The 20387-nt window shown below is 37.5% G+C and overlaps 1 protein-coding gene and 1 long non-coding RNA gene across 14 annotated transcripts in view; one reads left to right on the top strand and one right to left on the bottom strand.

Moving 5' to 3' along the window:
- LOC129761894 (cytoplasmic polyadenylation element-binding protein 2) overlaps positions 1-20387 on the bottom strand; it is a 693641-nt gene that overhangs the window by 586360 nt on the left and 86894 nt on the right. The window lies entirely within an intron of this gene.
- The window catches only part of LOC129761895 (uncharacterized), a 96601-nt gene that overhangs the window by 128 nt on the left and 76086 nt on the right, over positions 1-20387 (top strand). For 3 of the 5 annotated variants that reach the window (XR_008740497.1, XR_008740496.1, XR_008740495.1), the window contains exons 3-4: positions 46-922; positions 993-1082. This is a non-coding gene — a long non-coding RNA (uncharacterized LOC129761895). The remainder of the gene's footprint in view (positions 1-45; positions 923-992; positions 1083-20387) is intronic. The other 2 variants (XR_008740498.1, XR_008740499.1) reach the window with 2 other exon arrangements.

Raw genomic sequence — 20387 nt, 5'->3', positions numbered from 1 at the left:
TATTTTATTCTAATTGAATCAACTGCATCTCACCGATTCGATTAGTATTCCAGCAGTCGGCCTCTCATGTAAAATATTCCTAAAATGGGAAGACTTGCGCAAGGACAAGTCAATAATGTAATTGACATAGCCCAAAAGGACGAATTTCAGCAACGTAGCTTGCATCCTTTGCTGAGAAACATTTATGATTCATGTATTTCTTAGAATTCGTGGGTATGCAAATAGAGGAAGTATTTGCCTCTGAAAGGAGAGCATATCATGGTTAACCGTTCAGTTTAGTTTTAGTGGAAAGTTCGCCTAGCCAACCGATGAACAGAGGACGTGAAGGTGACTCATCGGCTTTGGATGTTCTGAAAGCATAGACAAGCCCAAAAATAAAGGAAATTCCATACAATAATCAAAAATCTCAAAAATTTAACGATAAGAGGAAGCCCATCAAGGTCAAGGATCATTTCGAACTCGATGGCCATTACAATTATTATAAATAGACACACACTTTCATCTAAACATGGCAGAAAACAAGGAACTGTCCCAGACGACCATTGCGTGAATGATGAAGATTCCACAGAACAGTCTCGATCTCTATGACCGAAGACTTGGTAATGGATATGGAAGTAAAGAAACACGCGCTACGAAGGTCTCCTGCACTTTTGCTCTTGTTTTCCATCTTACAAGAAGACACGTTCGGTTCGTTATGACGTTGGAGGTAATAGGCAAACAATTCTCAATGTTTTCTAATTATGGTATCAGCGTAGATAAAGATGCGAAAACAGTGAATCGGTACAATGAATACATTCAAGATTTTGAATCTGACTGGAAAAAAGTCCAGGTACAAACCGAGGTTTTTTTTGGAAATTGATATGATAACAGCGTATTTAAAACTGTTGTTGTTGAAAACGGATTGTCTGATGGGAAAAATTAGGTAATTTAAAAAGTTTGTAATAAGTGATAAATTCATCTCTTTTAATTACCATACTATTTAATCTTCACAGGAGTGGGTAAAATACGGACGAAGCGAGCACCAGTAAACTATGAGAATAACGAATACTGAAAACACTTATTCAACCCTGAATAAATCTCAGGTAATTGTAAATTTGTATAATGCTTAAACATTTATCGTTTAGAATTGCATTTTCATCACATACACGTCAATTCAAATTCATATAATTATTCTATTATACATACATATATATCGTGTATCATTACAATATTTATATTTCTCTTATTCTGTACAAGTAAACATAACATATGGATGAATTGGGCGACTGGATTAAAACGCATAGTGCAATTTTGGAATACTGAGCTAAACATTTGTCACAACTGTACTATCAAAATAAATCTCGGGCAAATTTAACTTTGAATGAAACTATGATTATGACTATTTGTATTATAATGTGTAATTCAACACAGAAATTCCAATGAAAACTTATCATCAATGATATCATCAGAGATATTTACGATCCCTGATAATTATCCCTTACAAATAAGAAACCAAATTTTTACTGACATTGAACCAATGGTGGGTCACCAAATTTGCCAATATTGAACCGACGAATCGCTTTTGTTGAATCGATGTTGGGTCAACACTGAACTTACAAACCGTAGTTCTGCTTGATATGTTTGCCTACAAATTTGTTTTCGTAAGATATACCAATAATTAGTACGGTAGAAAACGACTAAGCGAATTGGTAATATTTACCGAAAATTTGGTAATATTTACTAAATATCCCTCTCAGTGTATATGACAGTGAATTCACCGAAAGCATGCTTCAATGTGGAAACCGAGGGTTTGAAAATGAATTCTCGCGTAACTTTTGGAAAGGTCCAATGTAACATTTTCGCCAACTCGAAAAAAAGAAGAACCCGAACATTATTCCGCGAATTGCCTTGAAAGATGTCGATCTTTATCACTTCTCTCGCAAATAACAGTCAATAATAACTTTGAAAAACCAATTGTAACTGTTGTTACGTGATTTAAACTTAAAGTTGAAGCCTCGGAGCGAAAAATGTTACATTTGACGTTTGACTGCCGCGTTTGCACATTGGACATATTACATTGCACGATAAGAATTTGAAACTAACTATTAAAAAACAATCCAGATATCAACACTTCGTTCTAAAAACAGATTATTATTATCACTCGTTGAATCACCCTGAAATACCTATACAATACCTGAAAGAAACAAAAACTCAAAACGACCGAAGTACGACTTCGTGTTGTTTTGTCTGCTTTCTTACTTCGGACTTTTCGTTATCCATTAGAATGCACTGGTTGGGATTGTTCAAAATACGCACATATAGCTTTAGAGCTCGTGTTTTACTGCGATCTAGCTGCAAATTATATTCAGAATAACAGGACTTCTGAATATAATTTACAACCTTTCGGTCCATATTGCGATTACTTGGTCCGGATTTTCGTCCACTTCTGCTGAGATCCTCGAAAGAACACTCATTACCGTAGTTTGCGTTTATTCGTTTAACACTTTCTGGACAAACTTTGATTTTTATGCTATTTCATGGTAGGTAACACCCTTTTCGGTGCACCAATTGTGCAGAATTTTCTTTTATGTTTCCAAATCAATCCGCGACATTTCGAAAACAACTTTATGACCGTGACTAAATGACTTATATTTCGATTTTTGACATGTAAACAAAGCGTGCTCTGATTACACGACAAAAAAAAAGTTCGCCCGTTTGTGTGTAACAATTTGTTAAATATTTAGGTAGAAATTTACGAAAAAAATACTCTATTTTAGTTCAAAAATATACTTCTTCTAGCAGGTTGAACTCTGTTTTTGAAGATTCTTACTGATATTTCGATGATTGATGACTAAATTGTGTAGATTTGGATTCTGGATTTGTATTCTAGGAACCGAAATCAGGAATCTGAAAAACAAAATTTGGTGCCTCATTCAGTGAACTGAATATCTGGATATAGCCGTGCGAACAAAGTCTGAAGTTTGGGTATACGAAGTCTGAATCAAAATTTGAAATTTTGAATTCGAGTACGAAATACCGAATCCGAGAACCAAGCTTTCTTCCATCCGGAAGCAGAACAAGAATTTGAATTCTGCAGATAAATTTGAAATGTGATATGAGAAATTGGAATCCGGAATCCGAATTCGGCATCTAAACTTAAAACTGGATTCCGTAGAAATGGTAAGGGGTTCAAATAATACAAATAGATTAAATATTCTGTTATCTGATTCTAGAATAAAATCCTATGCACTGATTACAAATTTCCTGATTTTCATTGTTTTGATTTTTTCTCTGACAAAACGACTATTATTCGATGAAAAGTAAATATATTTCGAAGAATAATAAATCAGCATGCAGAACCGAGCCCAAAAACGATCGATCCTCTCTCGAGTTACTAGAAATTTTATTTATATCTTCATACGAGACCATATACGTTTCATTTTATGTAGTAATCGTATTTCCACAAATCAGTAAATTAAGTAATTTTAATTACAGAAATGGTATTTTACGCTTTAAGCAACTTCTTACAGTTCTTACACTCCATTCTCGCAAGTTCACCCTTTCAGAAGTCTAATTCGGTCTCACTTCCTGGTAGGTTTCCCAAAGTCTATGTTACTTGTTTGGCTAACCCTTCACTACCCCTGTAACTTCCGCCTCCCATCCCCACTCAGTACCGCTTCCAAGGAATGTTTCTAACGAAGCAACCGACCAACCGACCGACCGCACGCTAGCAGGAAGATATCCATGCGCTCGCTCCATCAGCGCCATGCAATTCATTCGCCTAATTTGCATACTGTGTTCCGATATGGAAATTCCCAAAATGGAAATATATTTACTGCCGGCTTCTTCATTCCGTTCGCTGGGGCTGCTGGGGTTGAGAGGGATGCGATGGTGCGCTCGGGAATCTGTTTCCCGTTTCTAGTCCGCTGAGCCGGAGTCGAAGTGTTCTCTCTCTCTCTATGTTGCTGCTCGGTTTAATTTTCCTACTCATATTTTTGGTCCTTTCTATTCATTGTGTCTCGCCTTGTTGTACCCATCTCCGTGTATTGATCCCACGGACTCGTTGCTACTGGCCCGAGCTGACGCTAGATTAGTTCGGGGAGTCCACACCCATCGCCCCCGCATCGACCGTATCGCTTTGTCGAACACCAACCGACTCCAAGGATCAATTTGTTTCGCCCCAACACGGCGGGGTTGTGTGCATCCAGCCGCCGCCAATGTTCTGGCACGACTTGACAAGGTGGTTGGCTAAATTTATCTTATTTCTGTAATATGGTTCTCTCGAGCCGATCAGCCAAGCACTGAGGATGCGAAGAAAAAGATAGGGAAAAAATGGCAAGATGATGAGAAGTTGCATAAATCGATTCACTGGAATAAGCGAAGGTCTTCCCAAAAGCACTTCATATGGCGGTGCTTGGCTTGTCCCACGAGGGTAATAAATTATGATGGATTGAAATTGATTGTGTTCGAGGTGCTGGCATATGCTCTTTTTCTTTTTTTTCCCTCGCCGTCGCTCTCCTTCTTGCTTTCTCCGTCTCGGTGTGCGGTGGAGGATGTTTTACGATCTATGATATATAATTTTCCCATCTTCTCGAATTGAGTGCTTTGCAGTTTCAAACGTTGGTCGGTTCTTTATAAATCATCGTAAAATTTGAGGAAGTCTGTTAGATTTTTGTCTGACACTAGCAAGCAATGGCTGGAAGTGGATTTTTCAATCTGTTTGCATTCACTCTTTTGAATAGAAGGCTCAACTCAGTACTTCGAAAGTGAGCACGATCAGGGTTCAAAAGATAGGAACCAAGAAATAACAGCCTACATCGCTTCCCTCCCATAATCTTAAAGTAGTATCTCACGTTTACTATTCTAAATTTTGCACCCGAAGTTTGGACTGTATCGTAGTCGTTTTTACAATCGGTTGAGCATTCAACGAAGTGAAAACCCAATACCAACAACCGGATCGTCATTGGGATTTTCTTTTCTCATAAAATGCGTTTTGTTTTTCAGAATGTGTGTACGAAACCTGTAGATCATGTCTCCTTTATAAATATGTAAATATTCAATCAGCTAATGTCTTCGATAAGTTTTTTATTGCCCCAGTAGAGTGTTCTTATCCCTGAAAACTTTTCGAGATAAATCTTGTATTTTTACAATGAATGTGCCCACTCATTTTTTTTCATTTTTCTAGTTCAAATAAAAAGTAAACACATCGTAACCATTCTTAGAATCATATATATTTTTCAAAAAACCAGTGTCAAAATAAAGTGCCCACCGTGACAATCGATATACTTTCGATAAGTTTAGATCGTGAGATCCTTCAATTGTTTATGTTTTGAGTGTTTTGACGTTTGGAAGCAACTGGCTCGACTCTGGAACATTTTTGCATATGCTCGCACTTGGGGAAGTCGAGATAAATGGAGAACGCAGATATTTCAAGAACGATTATTTTGTGCACCCAAAAAACTGATCGAACTGATCGCAAATCGCGAAACGCGCCGAGCGGTTGTAAAAAGTACGCAAAAAATCTTAAGAAGCTGAAGACGTTCCGATCGGTAGTGGATCGTCCAGGCAAAGGACGGGAAACCCAAAACAGATGCCAGAACAGACAAGATCATTCGGGAAGTGAAGAAAAATCCGAAAGTAACCATCCGACGGTTCCAGGAAAAGCTTCAGCTCTCGGTTTTGCATCGGACCAGAATTACTTTAAAACAGTATTTCATTAGCAAGGCAAACAAGACCACAAGGCTCAAATTCACCGAGGAGAACGCTGATAAGCCGCTGGAGTACTGGAAAATGGGGCTGTGGACAGACGAATCCAAACTCGAGCAGACAACGTGACAATGGAGGGCGCTTTCCAAGGGATGAGGTGGATAGCTCGGTGAAGATTGACAGAAACATGACAACAGAGTCGTACTACAACATCCTGCGTGAAAATCTCGAGATCTCCCTCATCAAGATGGCCTTTGAAAAGCATTTCAGCTAAAGTACAGGCTGAAAAGTTCGTTAGGAGTACCTGCGCCGTTCAAGTTAAGTGACACTTGTTGCTTCTAATTTCAAAAAAAGATTCGGCAAGATTCGGAAGCTAAAAATGTGTGGCGAAAAATTGTCGGCCGGTTTCCGGGCGATGGATAATTTCAAAGATATTTTTTTCAATTATCTGAAAACCCACGATTTGACCGTTGACCAGGCCTGCCTTATTTTTCAAAATGACTACCAGACAAACATAACCTCATTTGGAGAAAAAAAAACGTCGCATGGATCAAAACTGACAAAAACCGGATAACTTTCATGCCGTGTTCCAATGTTTCTAGGACTCATAAATTTCCAATAATTGGAAGATCGAAGAACCCTCGATGTTTCAAAGAAACGTCTCTTCCTTGTACCATCGAGGATCCGCTAATGCCTGGATGAACCGACAACTATTTAGTGGATGGCTCCAAATCAGATGGTTCCGGAAGTTCGTCTTTTTCTGATCCGAAAAGGCCATTTTACTAACAGACAACTGTACTGCGCACCATTGTTGAGATAAAAATTTCCTCTGACGATGGACTAATAAAAGTTTCTTCTGCCGCCGAATACTACTACAATCACGAAATCTTGGAAGCAAATAGGTGTGATCCAATACAAATATTTAGTTGACGGAGAATAAATTCCTCTATCCACCTTGTTTACGAATCCTGATCCTGAGAATCAAATAGTGGTACCTGAGCTCGAAGAAGAGAAGATATGTCACAACTTTCTGACATCTACACTGAGAAAAATGATCAGTAAATATAACGAACTGTTAGATAAAATGCAACCAATCTAGTCGTTCTCTACAGTGCTAATGATTGATTCAGTCTACGAAGAAAACTTGGTCAAGCAGAACCATGATTCGTAAGCCGAATATCGGCTACATTTTCCCAGCGAAAATTCTCGGATTACAATTACATCAAAACACTTACCTCCGTATTGCCCTATGGCAACAATAACAATGGTCAATGCGCTCTTTTCTCACCACAGTCTTCAGATATGATACATTTAAGTTTACTTAATGCATCGTATACCACCAAAAATATTGTTTAAATGATGATGTATATATGCTGGTTCTACGATTTAATGTTTGCTGGGTTCTTCAATAAGTCTTCAGCTGGCCCACCACTTCTTCTATTGCACAAATATTGTGCCAACGAAATTCTTTCAATTTTTGTGCTAACCCAACACTGTAGATGGCACCGATAGCAAAATATCAGCGCAGATATACATTACCAACTCGCCAATCATTCAGTAGTAAAATGCTTCGAGTGTGGAAGTTAACCCATCTGCAAATTGTGCCTGCATGAACAAGTGCTCAGATCCGAATAGTCTCGGACCATCGCCACACAGTTCATTTGCACCAGATTCCGATTTTCTGCTTCTCAAACTAATCGATTACATTTTGTATGTTGAGAAGTTTAGAGAAGTTTAGAAGGCAATAATATTTAAATTTCAGTATCTACCAAAATATCAGTTGTGATTTCATGACTTCAAACGCTGGTTTTTATTTTAGTTCATTCATTTTATTTAATTCAATTATGTTTGCCTCTAATGACTATACTTTCTTTATGTTGTGGAATATTATAAGAAAAGTAACACTTTTTTCCCCTGGCGATTAGTGGATCTCGTTTGACATTTCCATTGGATTCTTTCTGACAACCAATTTGATTCTATCGCGTGACCTAGATAAATACTAATTATTTCGCTCAGTGTACTGATGATTACATATGTTTTGCATGTCAACTTGATAAATATTGAAATACATTTTTTTTTATATAAAGTTTGCATGTTGCACGTAAAATAATGTTTAATTCATAAATATTGGTGAATTTCCATTTAAAAAAAAATCTATTTCAAATATATCATGTTTCCATTATATCCCGCGAAAATTTTTTTTTGGCGTGATATAATCGGGACGATACTGTATCTCGCTCTGTGCAAAAATTCGGAGAATGAGAAGATATGGGAAAATTACAGACGAAAAAAAAATCACGCGTTTATTCATGGTATGAGGTGAATATAATCCATAAATTATATATAGTTTTATTCAAGGAATAAGAATATTTGCTTGCAGATAACATGATTTGCATATATTTTTGCAAACTAAAAATACTGGCATCACTGAAACTGAAAGAAACAGGTTGTATTTGTGAAGCGAGCATTATGATGGGTTTCGAGAAGAAAAAACGTGTGAAAATTCTAATTTAAAATAAAATTTTCCGAATCCAATTAGTATTCTATGTTTTCTATGTTTGATTTTATATTTTTATAATAAGACTAGATGACCCGGCGAACTTCGTCCCGCCTAAAATTATTGTTTTGATATGAATTCTTGAGAACAAATTTTTAAACTTTTTCTCATCATAACATTGTTCTATGGGCAGAATACAACAAATATAACAAAATAAAGACGGCTCAAAAGGGACCTTTCCTTCTTCGGATTTTGCGATTACCAGTACATTCGACCTTCTATTTTTATTTATATAGATAGGAATGCGTTATTCCGCTTGAAAATCCATTTCCACCATCAAACAAAGAACAATTTCGTTAGCGCAAACATCGAATGGACCGACAATGCTTATCATGGTGTAATTTCAAAACATATGGTCGGGATTCTGTCAAAACGAACTAAGCGCCATTTCTTTTTTCAAAATTGAATTACTTACGCCACTGAATGCAGAAAACTATAATCTATCAACTGCATAATGACCATGTCATTCGGACAATTGACAACAGCTCCAAAACAATCCAAACAAATCTGTGTAGCGGACTGTAAAAAAAAGACGAAATTGCATTTAACCAAAGCGAACCATGATCCCACAATATGGCATCGGATGGTAGTGATCGTTTTCTCCAAGAAAGCAGATCCGAATGTTCAACAGATTTTTCTGTTTCGGACAGCTCCTGGAATCAGATGTCGACGGGATCTGGTAAGTAAGACAGCCAAAGGGCTGCCATGAAGTGTAGAAGCGTGTTAAAAGGATGGCATTTTTCAAAATTGTGTTCAACCACAACGAACCAAATGTAATGTTTTCTTAAATCAATTTATTTTAATTTATTGAGATATTATTTTGTCAAAAACAGCAAAAGTGAGCCAATATATATACCATTCATTAAATTAGTCCAGAGCCGTTACGAAATACTAATGGGTAGTCTAATGATGTTATGTTAATAGATAGTGTGTACTTGGTTCACTCTGGCTGCAAAGAGAACGAAGCTTTGCGTGTCTAACGGCAACGAAATTTGTTTTTTTTTTTCATTTTCATAAAGGTTCGGAATCAGAAATTGACCAAAATGTGTGCTTAAGCATGAAAAGGAATATTATGGTTGACATTCTGTTTGTAATACAACACGTAAGCGATAAAATGATAGATTTGATCAGACACAGTCAATTAGTGGGAGCCCAAACTTTAAATTGAAATATCTCAACATAATGTTTTGGGCGCTTGGCTCGTTTTAGCAGAACACCGACTATAAGGGTAATCAATTTTCCGAATTTTCCGACCTTCTTTCAGAGTTTTCCGAAAATTTAACGATTTTTCTCGCCATAACATTAATTTACGGTCAGAGACGAATACATCAAAATAAAGATGACTCAAATCGGACGATTCATTCTTCGGGTTTCGCGCTTAGCAACACATTTGGCCTTACATTTTTATTTATACAGATTTAATAGAATATGCAAAATATGATTAACTCGGTTAAGGGAAATATTCTGGATTCCTATAATTCTCGTCTTCCTCGTCTTTCAATAAGAAGACGAAAATGATAGATTTCTCATGTGGAATGAACATACTTCTATTATGAAAATCATGAATGAAAATTATTTTTTCGAATGAAGTATATTTTATTTTATATTTTATATGAGTTAAATGAGGATTGTGTATGAGAATGATTTTATAGTATAATGAAGAGTTTCAGTGAAAATAACTGAAGATGTATAGACAAATGGTTAAATAAGTGTTTGGAATACGTATTCTAAGTAATCAAATAACAGGATGCAAGAATTTTCTTACAAATTTCCTCATTTTGAAACTGATTTCATGCCTTTTAATCTGATAGAGATTAGACTTTCGACTTAAGGACCCAAATTATGGGTCGGAACTTGAAATCGTCATTGTACATCTGATCTTCAATCATTTCTGATGATAAATCTTATCGCATTCTCAGATAACATCACAAAATGCAGAATCCAATCGTCTGCAGCGTCATTCAGATAGGGAATCAACAATGAATAAACTCTGCAAAGTGTGTTTTTCTCCGGTGTTCCTCCGCAGAATCCAGACCGATAACTTAACGCTCTGTTCTGTTGTGGCCCATATTATGCATGCATTTTTATTGCGAAACTACATGCCGGCCCCGGAGAAGCCAAGCTCGCTCCGAAACTTGGAAGCTTCTTTGCTTCTTTGCACGTAGCGTAGAAACTTCATCATACAATTTTATTGAAAGTGGCTTGTTTTTCGCCCCACTAAATTATGGACGTCGGCGTGGAAAGCATATACTTTGGAAAATTCTCTCCAACGAAAATCCCCTTTCGGGAGGTGGAGTCCATCCCTCCCTCTCATTAGATATCGGTTTGCCACAGAACTCACGTAACAACCGTACACACAGAGCCATCCACACGTAAGTGCAGCACCGAAAATCAATAAAAACACTTTTTATGCTGCGGTGGCGCACGTGTGTGTTTTGGCTACCCCCGCATCGAACCGAACGGCATGGCCGCTGAGATTTGTTTTGCTTACCGTTTTATTATCCCTTGTCCTGGCCCAAGAGGAGGAGGTTGTAGGGTTTTGTTTTTCGTTTAACGATTGCCCATTGCCCTCTTTCAGGATTTGATAATCCCGGTGAGTCTTCGCCACACTTTGGACGCTACGGAGTGTGATGCGTTCGTACGCACACGGTTAAATCCTCGCAAGTCCCACAAAAATAATCCATACCCATTTCTGATGTGAATTTGTATCATTTCAATAGTCTTTGTACTCCTTTTCTAACAGAGCTCAGATTAAGTCAGTGCAATCACAATTACCATTTCGGACGCTCCAAAACATGTATCGATTACGGCACAAACAAACAGGATTGTTTGTAAGGCTCTTGTGTTCACATCCCGCTTTGTGATCGAACCCGGAGGAGGGGTCGTACAATGGGCAACCACTCCGTGATTGCTGTCAAACAATTCGTCATCCGCTTTTGTGTATATATTTCGGATATTTGATTGCCAAATTGATGACAAACCGTGTCTCGCAAATAACGGTGTAATCTATATTTCTCGATTTCACTGCCAAAAAGGACGAAAAAACATAAAAGTCTCTTCCTATTCATCGTGGCGGTCCGGGATGATGATATTGATGCCGACAATGAATTTGCGTTACTCGAAACCAACCAATAGGCGGGTAAATGTAACAACAAATTTGTTGGAAATGGAAATTCTACAACTCTTTGGAAATTGCATAGAATTCAATCGAATTCATTATTAAAAAAACGGTACCGAACACGTGTACACACTATCTATTCTGAAGTGTAAATGAGATACACAACAATACATCAACATGTGATGAAGTTTGAAACAAATAGAATATCTCCAATTCACTCGTGAAAAGCTGGTTAGGCGTTACGAATTTCACATTCAATCAAAAGCTGCAACAGTTACACTTTTTCGATCGCTATTTCCATTTTCTGATAATGTAGTGTGTTTTTATGTTGTTTTGACTAAATATTGATACATACTCTCCAAACAATATCAATGATTGTATTACATCTTATTAACAGGATATCATTGAAATGATCCCTCGTGACGTGATTTTGAAATCGCTGTGATGAATGGCATTCCGTTACGACTCAAATTCCGAAATTTCATTCTAAAAACTAAATTTACCGAACAGCAAGGTTATTTTGATAACTACAAATGTTGTTATACGGAAGGGTATACCCTAAAGAATATCGGGGTTTTCATTATTAAATTATTTATAGCATTGTTGTTCAATAAATCTGGTTTTTACAATGAAATGTTCAAAATTTGAGTCTGTTCAGAATATGTGTTAAAACGGTAACTAAAAGCAACAACGCCATTAATTTCTGACCTCAGCTGTAATCAACGAATAACTTGAAAATAGTTTTTGTTACGTATTCCTTCCTATCACCGTAGTTTGGAGATCTACATTATCGACAATTAAGCGCCAGAAATGGTCAACCTTATATGAAAGAAAAACTATGGCATAACGTAAGATACGTCTCAAGATACGGTAAGAAGAAGAGAGTTGCACGTAAATAGAGATGTCTAAATTTTTCGTTTATTCGATTATCGATGATTCGTCAGATCATTTTTAAATATTCGATTCATTCAAATAATTGTCTTTCAGTATTCGATTAATCGAGGGAATATTTTTTTTCTTCTAATAATTATGAACAGACATTGCATAGTAAAAAAGATTATGATATTATAATTTTAAAAGTTGCGTTAAATATAATTGTAAAATAAACATGGAGTAGAATCATGGTTTTTGAATAAAATGATATTTCAGTATATTGATAAATTTACCATTTCATGATTTTTGTATCACGTTGTCTATCGGGCTGCCGATGTTAGATGGTCGCTGTTGGATAAAAAAAATCCATATCCTAACTCTTGACCTAAAAATGCCTTGAAAATGGTTCCTTTTTCTATTAATCGCGATTACTGTGATAATTATTCGATGTATTCATATTTTGATTTTTCATTATTCGATACCAATTTACTCGATTATAATTGCAGATATTCTATTATTTGAATTAATCGAGCGATTAACCGACGTTTCTACACGTAAATCGAAGCTCTCTGATAGTGATAAGCGGGAAATAGTCTCTTATGCAAATGAATCAATCTTAGAGTTTAAATGTTTCTCGGGAGACAATTCGTCAAATTTTGGTAAAAAGTCTTTACATAAGGGCTTAAAAATGCTTAAAAGGTTAAAGTTCCTAGTCTCACGTGATTTACGGAAGGAGGAACAGTACTTGTACGTAAATGTGGCTTCAAGGACCCCCGAAGATTGAAGAAAATCATACAGTGTATTGTTACAGTTACCAATACCAATACACTAGAATATAAATTGAAGCGCTGTTTGTTTAAAATGACACATATCGATCGCGTCACGTAAATTGTAAGAAAAATACAGATGATAGCTGATGATACCCAAGATGGCTGTTACCGAAAGCCGAAAGATTTTGGAGATTTTTAACAGCATCTAAAGAAGCCGCAAGAACCTACGTCGGCGTTGTAGCTATAGAAACAGAAGCGACTGAGCTGAGAACAGAAATCTCAATAAAGAAAAAGTCACAGGAGGGTTGTGTCCGAGACACGACTGCATAGTTGACGTAGGATTCCGTTAGACTATCTGTTGATTTTGGATATGTTTGAAGAATTACATCGTGAAACTCTTTGATAATGATTTAGTGGCCCTGAAAAGGGCCGTTTTGTTTGGTTGTTGGGTATTGTATATAAACTCCACCAGTGTATACCGAATGATGATGGCAGAAGGATGTTAAACAGTCGTTGGATGGTTCGTATCAGATAAAAGATACCGAAGTGGAACGAGATATGATGAAAACCGCCCTCTGTAATCCTATACGAGATGCCTCCTGTGATATGTATGTATGAAAATAAGAAAAAAAGCTCACCAATGTAATATAAGATAATTACCAATACCGAACACAATTATAATTTTTTCTCATCAGTAAAAACATGTTACTTTGATATAGAGAAAAATATGTTTGAAATAGAAAAGGTAATTTTTTATAATTTTTAATTTCTGAGTGTTTATTCAACCCAATGCGAATTTTAATTGGACCAACAACACCTAATACTATATGTAGAGGATATGGGAAATCACTTTTTCGAATATTTCTTTACTTTTCCAATTTTTCTCGCCGTATAAACTTCCCTTGGGTGAAAATGAATACAAAAAACAGACAGCTTTATCCAAACGACCCGTTCTCGGGCGGGAACACACCTTGGTTTTTGATTTTAGGAAATTAAAATAAATCGTTTCATATATATCAAGCCATTTTTAACACCACTGCTACCATATACAGGGCCTGATTCGGCACGCCATTGAACTACGTTTTACGAATTAGTGAAGTGTCGAAGATAATAATGAGTTTTCAGGCAGAATGAGCACTTTTCAAATAGTCAATCATTAATGAAAATTAACTTCTTCGTATCAAACGGGTATTTAATGTGAATGGAAAACTAAATTTTTCACAATAAACGATCGGTCATTGATATGAAATTTCACGAAGCAACCCCCGACTTGCATATATTTACAATACCGATTTCTCCCAGGCAGCTTGGTTTTGATATCTCTGTTAGAGAATACGTTTCGGTAGGAACAAAAGTTCCCCCTACTTTCATGTATTTGCAATGTCGATTTCCCTCAGGCAGCTTGATTTTGCTGTCTCTGTTAGGGACCCGCCGCATATGTCGTCAATTTCGACCTACCAGAAGTGGGTATTTCTGTTACGATAGGGGATGATATTTTTCAATTGTTCGATAGTTAGTTTCATGACAAATATATATTTTTTAACAATATAAAAAATTGTTATGGAGTGCTGAAATCGATTGACGCAAAAATTTCATCAATCCAACATGAAATGACTGAGCAATAAGCGTTTGAAATTGGACAATTTTCACTATCGATTTTTGATTTCCAATTTGTACCCCAATATGTTCCCGAAAGACGTAATCCTACGTCAAAACATATCAGATTGATCTATAAGGAAATTCTATCTAAAACTGTCCATATTCTGACCATATGGATTCAAAACAACTTTATGACCATTTTTTAAGCGTTGAGAGTTCTTCTTTTTTTGAATTGTTACCTTATCACAACAACAAGGCTGTGCTCTATTATTGTATTTTTATGACAAAGTATCGCAATGTAATCAAACATGACCTGGTGACTGTGTCAACTTCCATGACATCTTAATGAAGCATTGTATTTACACTACAGTTCCGGCTCTACGTGGATACCATCAACATCGTCGAATTCATAATAACTGTACGAATGATACTAAAGCTAAGATTGTGTTCAAAATAGGTTTTAGAAATTTAATACCGATTTCGATACAGATTTATTTTATGAGAAAAAACTGAGACAAAAAGTTTTTTTTTTTGTTTTGAGAATAAAAACACAGATTTTATTATGGCAACGTGGAGCTTTCTCTCTTCCTTCCTCCACTTTTCGTTCGGCGGAAATATTTCGATGCTGATGATGATGGACATCTCCGGCTGCCGCAACTGGTTGCGTGCTGGCTGACTGTCGAATTAAAATTGCTTCTAAAAATATAACTCACAGAACTGATGATGTACATATCTATTACTCTCGATGCTACTTATTCTATTTTATCAATGCATCCTTCATTGTACAGAACGCTTTTACTGAGCGGAGCGAGCAGTGGACACAGCAACAAAATGAATTCCCAAATTAACTATCGTCGTCAACACATTAAGCTGATGACGGCGCCAGTGGTTGTATGGTTAGCGTAACAGCCTCACAATCCGATCGGCCTGGGTTCAATCCCAGCTGGCGTCGTTGGGATTTTCTGAGGCGAAAAATCTCTGGTTACGTCTTCCTTCGGAGCGGAAGTAAAAGAAGTTGGCCCGGCTCATGAGTTGTTGAGTCTGATAGGTAGGAACAGGTGGAGTCGCCTCCCTGATGTCGGTGATTGGCACTAAAGTGGCGGAAATAGGCCGACGAAAAATAAGCGAAGATAAAAAAAAAAAAAAAAAAAAAAACACATTAAGCTGGTCGGAGAATGAATGAATATTGTATCTTCCACCCTTCGCTTATATACGCATCGCGCTTCGAAGCAACGTGATTCTCTATATGGGAACGTAGTTGCTATGCCCATCATAGTATGCGCCCCTCAGATAATCATGTTGCATCGGAGCGCGATGCATATATAAGAGAAGGACAGAAGATACAACATTCAGCATTCTTTGTGTGGACACCGACTGGACAACATCGTTGCTGGACGAGCTGGACGGCGAGGGATCGAGTGCCTTTCTCAAGGCAAGAGGGCGGAGGTGGTAGCGCTGGAATAGAGTAATAGAGTAGAGTAGAGTTTTCAAAGGGCCTTTCTCAAGGCTAGAGACGAATGAACTGCAAAAGTTTAAATACAATAATACTATAATACAAGACCTTCCTTCCTACAACATTCAGTCACACCCCGATCAGCTTAATGTGTTGATGTTGAGAGTTTATTTGGGAATGTAGGTGCAATGTCCGTTTTCACGCCGCTCAACAACTCACGCTCTTAACATTCATCATGCTGGTCGGGGTTTGATTGACCCTTATCCCATATATGCATCGAGCTTCGATGCAACATGATTCTCTGAGCGGCGTGAAAATGAGCACAGCAACTACATTCCCAAGAGCAATGCCATGTAAGCTTACTCTCGAATTGAATGAAATGAAGAATGAGAATGTTGCTTGTTTCATTAGAAAACATGTACGAGTAAAATTTACCTCTTTCATCGTTACATTGTTCACTTGTTCTACTATTTCCACCATATGTGTCGCAGACAAAAACATACGTGGAGATCTTTTCTCTCAATTTGTGTATTCGGAATCAAAATCCATCCATTAATTAAAGAGATATTAACGTTCAAAATATTTTTTTTCCACCCGAAACATTGAAACAGGGCCCTATATTGAAAGGGTGGACGTAGTCACACGTCAATAAAAATGTATTTAAAATAATGAATTATTAAATTTACTTTTCATATGTACACCATGTTATAAAATAACACGTTTTCTGCAAGTTGTGATAAAATCTAAAGCGAAAGTTGTGTTTAAGATTGAAAATAATGTGTTTTTATTGGAAATACACCTCAAAAACACACTACGAGCCTGATCACGAACGTCACTTCACGATGAAAACGGAATCAAGTGTAGATAACCTTGCGTACAAATCATTTCATTTTCACCGTGAAGTGACGTTCGTGATCAGGCCCTACATTGTAGAACATCCATTGCTCAAAAAGCTAGTGATCCGTTGCAGAACGAAACCGACATATTTTTTTGCCATACTTGAGAACTCCAATAGTTTAAAGGACCATCAAAGTCCAAAAATAATTAGAAAAAAATGAATGAATGGCCTCGTTTCCGCTCTCACTAGTTTGCTTGTCATATAACATCAATATAATATCAATAGGGTTTAGAAAATATGTTAGCTGGGGTTATATATACAGTTAATCCTCCTGGTCATTAAACAGTCAATAAAATCTCGAAAAGAGCCTAACGAAAACCTTAGATTGGAAAATTATAATTTTTGCCACAATATTTTCAGAAGAAAGCCTCCCACATCGAATTGACACGTACTTCAGCTGGTAGCTTCCGTCCAGTCCCTGCTTGGGTCCACCCAACGGCTCAATCCCTACTTCGATTCCTCCGATTTAAGAACCCCACATTACGAATCCAATTCAATCCAAAAAAGGGTCGGTAGTAATCTCGGCCGGTGCCATTTTCACCAACTTCAAACACTCGACAAATAAAAGCGCGCCCACCCCCTTGGAGAAGTCAAAAGGAAAAGATTTCCGTGTGCACGGAAATGTATGTCATTCGTACTTTTCACTAATTCTCCTACATAATTCGCCATCCGGCAGGAGCGACTCCATCCCAAGTATCTCCATTTGCGATAATGGAGAACGCCTTGATGATTTCTTATTATGGCTGTCCTCCCCCGCTTGTTGTGTGCTGATATCAGTTTCGGTTCTCGCAAAAATGATGATCGAATTTTGCGGGAGAAGGTTAATAGAATTGGTGTGATGGTGTTATCTTACCATTATGGCATCATTCTTCGCAAGAATTCGGTTCAATTTTTACGCAACCGCAATATATTGTGTTAGACAGCCGAAATTGAATTGGTAATCATCACAACAGGGTGAATATTAGAGCTGCTCCCTCTGTGAGGCAACAGCCTCTAATCAAACTGTTCCGCAACGTGTCACTTTTCCGCGTCCCATCAGCCGAGCAGCTCCACTTACTCCTCATTTAGCCGGATTTCCCACGTATGTACTTACGAGGATGGAATGATAGGGAGGAAACACTAGCAGGAAACTACTGAGCAGCTTCAGCTGTCAATGATTATCCTGAAATATTAAACAGCTTGACTGTGTCTTACCGTTGTGTAGCTACTGCTCACCCGCAGTTGTCGACCATATTTCCCCAACCCAGTCAGAACCACGTTTATTTGCGCACCGCCGTACCCCACCTTCAAACAACAACAACAACAGGATGTAGTGCGCTAAGTTTGTCTACGGCGACGAGACTCAGTGCCCGAAAGTTCAACCTCGGCACTGGGCGAGTTTTATCTGTCATTAGCAAACGCAAAGGGGGAGGAAGCGGGGCCAGAATATTGGGGATATGGACCCCCGGTCACCGGTTCTCCCCCCGGGGGGATTCCTTTCCATCAAGCGACGAAACAACGCTGGTGCCAGTGCTCTCTATTGTCGCTGCCACTTCCAGGAGCAAAACTTTGACATGCAGCTCGGGCTAGGATTTTCGTCCTCGTCGTGTTCTCGTCCGCCAAGGCGGTGTCGTCTAATAAATAATAAGCGTGTAGCTATATGCCGGCGGTCTGGCTCTGTGTGGAGTTCTGCGACAGAAGAGCTTAGCCGGGAGCTCGCGGGAAGCAGAAGTGTGTTATATTTTTAGGTAAGTTGTAAACTTGTCTCGTGTTCCGGAACGACTATAATTTATCACGATGGAATTTCAACTCGCTTTAACCGCCATTGATTTGTCGTCTCGTGGGATCAATTTGCTGTCAATTTCAGCGCCAAACTTCAGTCGTCTGATGTCTGCACCGGGGTCGATTCGAATGTTATATGGTTGGATAAAAAAAATTATATAGCCTAATTCTTAGCCTAAAAATGCATTAACCTTGAGAAAGATTCCTTCTTTCATTAATCGCGATTACAGTGACAATTATTCGATGTATTCATATTTTCAAATTATTGGATACAAAATTAATGGATTATAACTTCAGTAATAATATTTGAATTAATCGAATGATTAACCGACGTCTCTAGTTGTGTACTTTTGTACTCGCTTGTCGTTGTGCAGACCGGAATATGTTTGGAATGAAACCACAGTTGCGAGTGAGCGGATATCATTCATGCCTAATGCTGATTTCAAACACATATACATCGATATAAGAAGAAGAAGCTCTCTGTATCAAAGTGTGCTACGACAAAAAATATGCATACGGAAATTGTTTGTGCTAGTGCGGATATGGAAGAGTATCCAGAATTTTGGAATATATATATACACTGCTTTTATTTAGATACAACGTACGAGGGTCGTTCAAAAATAAGTTTCAGTGCCTCAGAAACCGCGGAAAAATAAAGTTAGGACAAAAAACAAAGTGATTTACGTAATCTACGTTTTATTTTCTATTTTTCTAAATAATCGCCGTAACGTTCGAGGCATTTTTCATAGCGTGGCATGAGTTTTTCTATTCCGAGCGCGAAGTGCGTAGCGTCCAACTTTTTGAAGTACCATGTAACTGCGTCACGGATTTCTTCAGTGTTATCGAATCGTTGACCGCCGAACGATGGATGCTTGAACACAGTCCATTTAATTTTTTTTCAATTGCTCTTGAGTTTCGCGAGCAGAATGAGGCCGCGCATTATCATCAATAAATCTGTCCTTTTGTTCTTAATCGCGGTTCTTAATCGGTTCAAAACTTCACAATAGTATTTAACGAAAAATTACTAGGTACTGAGAGTAAATGCGCGCGAAACCAAGTGGTTTGCGGTACTTAGTGAATGGCGGTACTTAGTGAATAGTGGGTCGATAAAGTGTTAAGTATTTCCTCCTGCTTAAGAAGGTATATTCGGATAAGAATAGAAATAGTATCAATACCTGCAAAATAAACACTATAATGCATATGCATTTTATGAAAAAGTATACATTATCATTTTATTATGAATGCGTCAAATAGGAGAGTTTAGATCATGCGTAATATTTACAATATTTAGAACTAAAATCATTTTAGTGACCATGAGAATTAATGTAAACGGAAGCAAAGTTATTTGGGTTTTATATTCATATCAATTGAAGTCAATGGAGCCCATTGACTCTATAATCTTCTGAACTTCAAAATGATTTGGAGGATCTATAACATCTGATGTTTATAAAAACTCAAAGCCAGCATAAGCCGGGATACGGTTGACAATGTCACTGTGCAGAAAATTATGAGAGGTATTCAGCGAAAAGATCGAAAGTTCGTCTAAAATGGAGAAGAACAATTTAGAATTCTTTAGTATCCACGGTGTTCGCTGACCATTCCAAAGAAAGTTGGATAGTGAAATGAGATAAATTTCCCCGTCAAGTGCAACACCCAAAATAAATATTTAGCAC

Source organism: Toxorhynchites rutilus, chromosome 1 (genome assembly GCF_029784135.1).
Source record: "Toxorhynchites rutilus septentrionalis strain SRP chromosome 1, ASM2978413v1, whole genome shotgun sequence".
NCBI classification, from domain to species: domain Eukaryota; kingdom Metazoa; phylum Arthropoda; class Insecta; order Diptera; family Culicidae; genus Toxorhynchites; species Toxorhynchites rutilus.
This window is presented reverse-complemented; position numbering and strand designations above follow the sequence as displayed.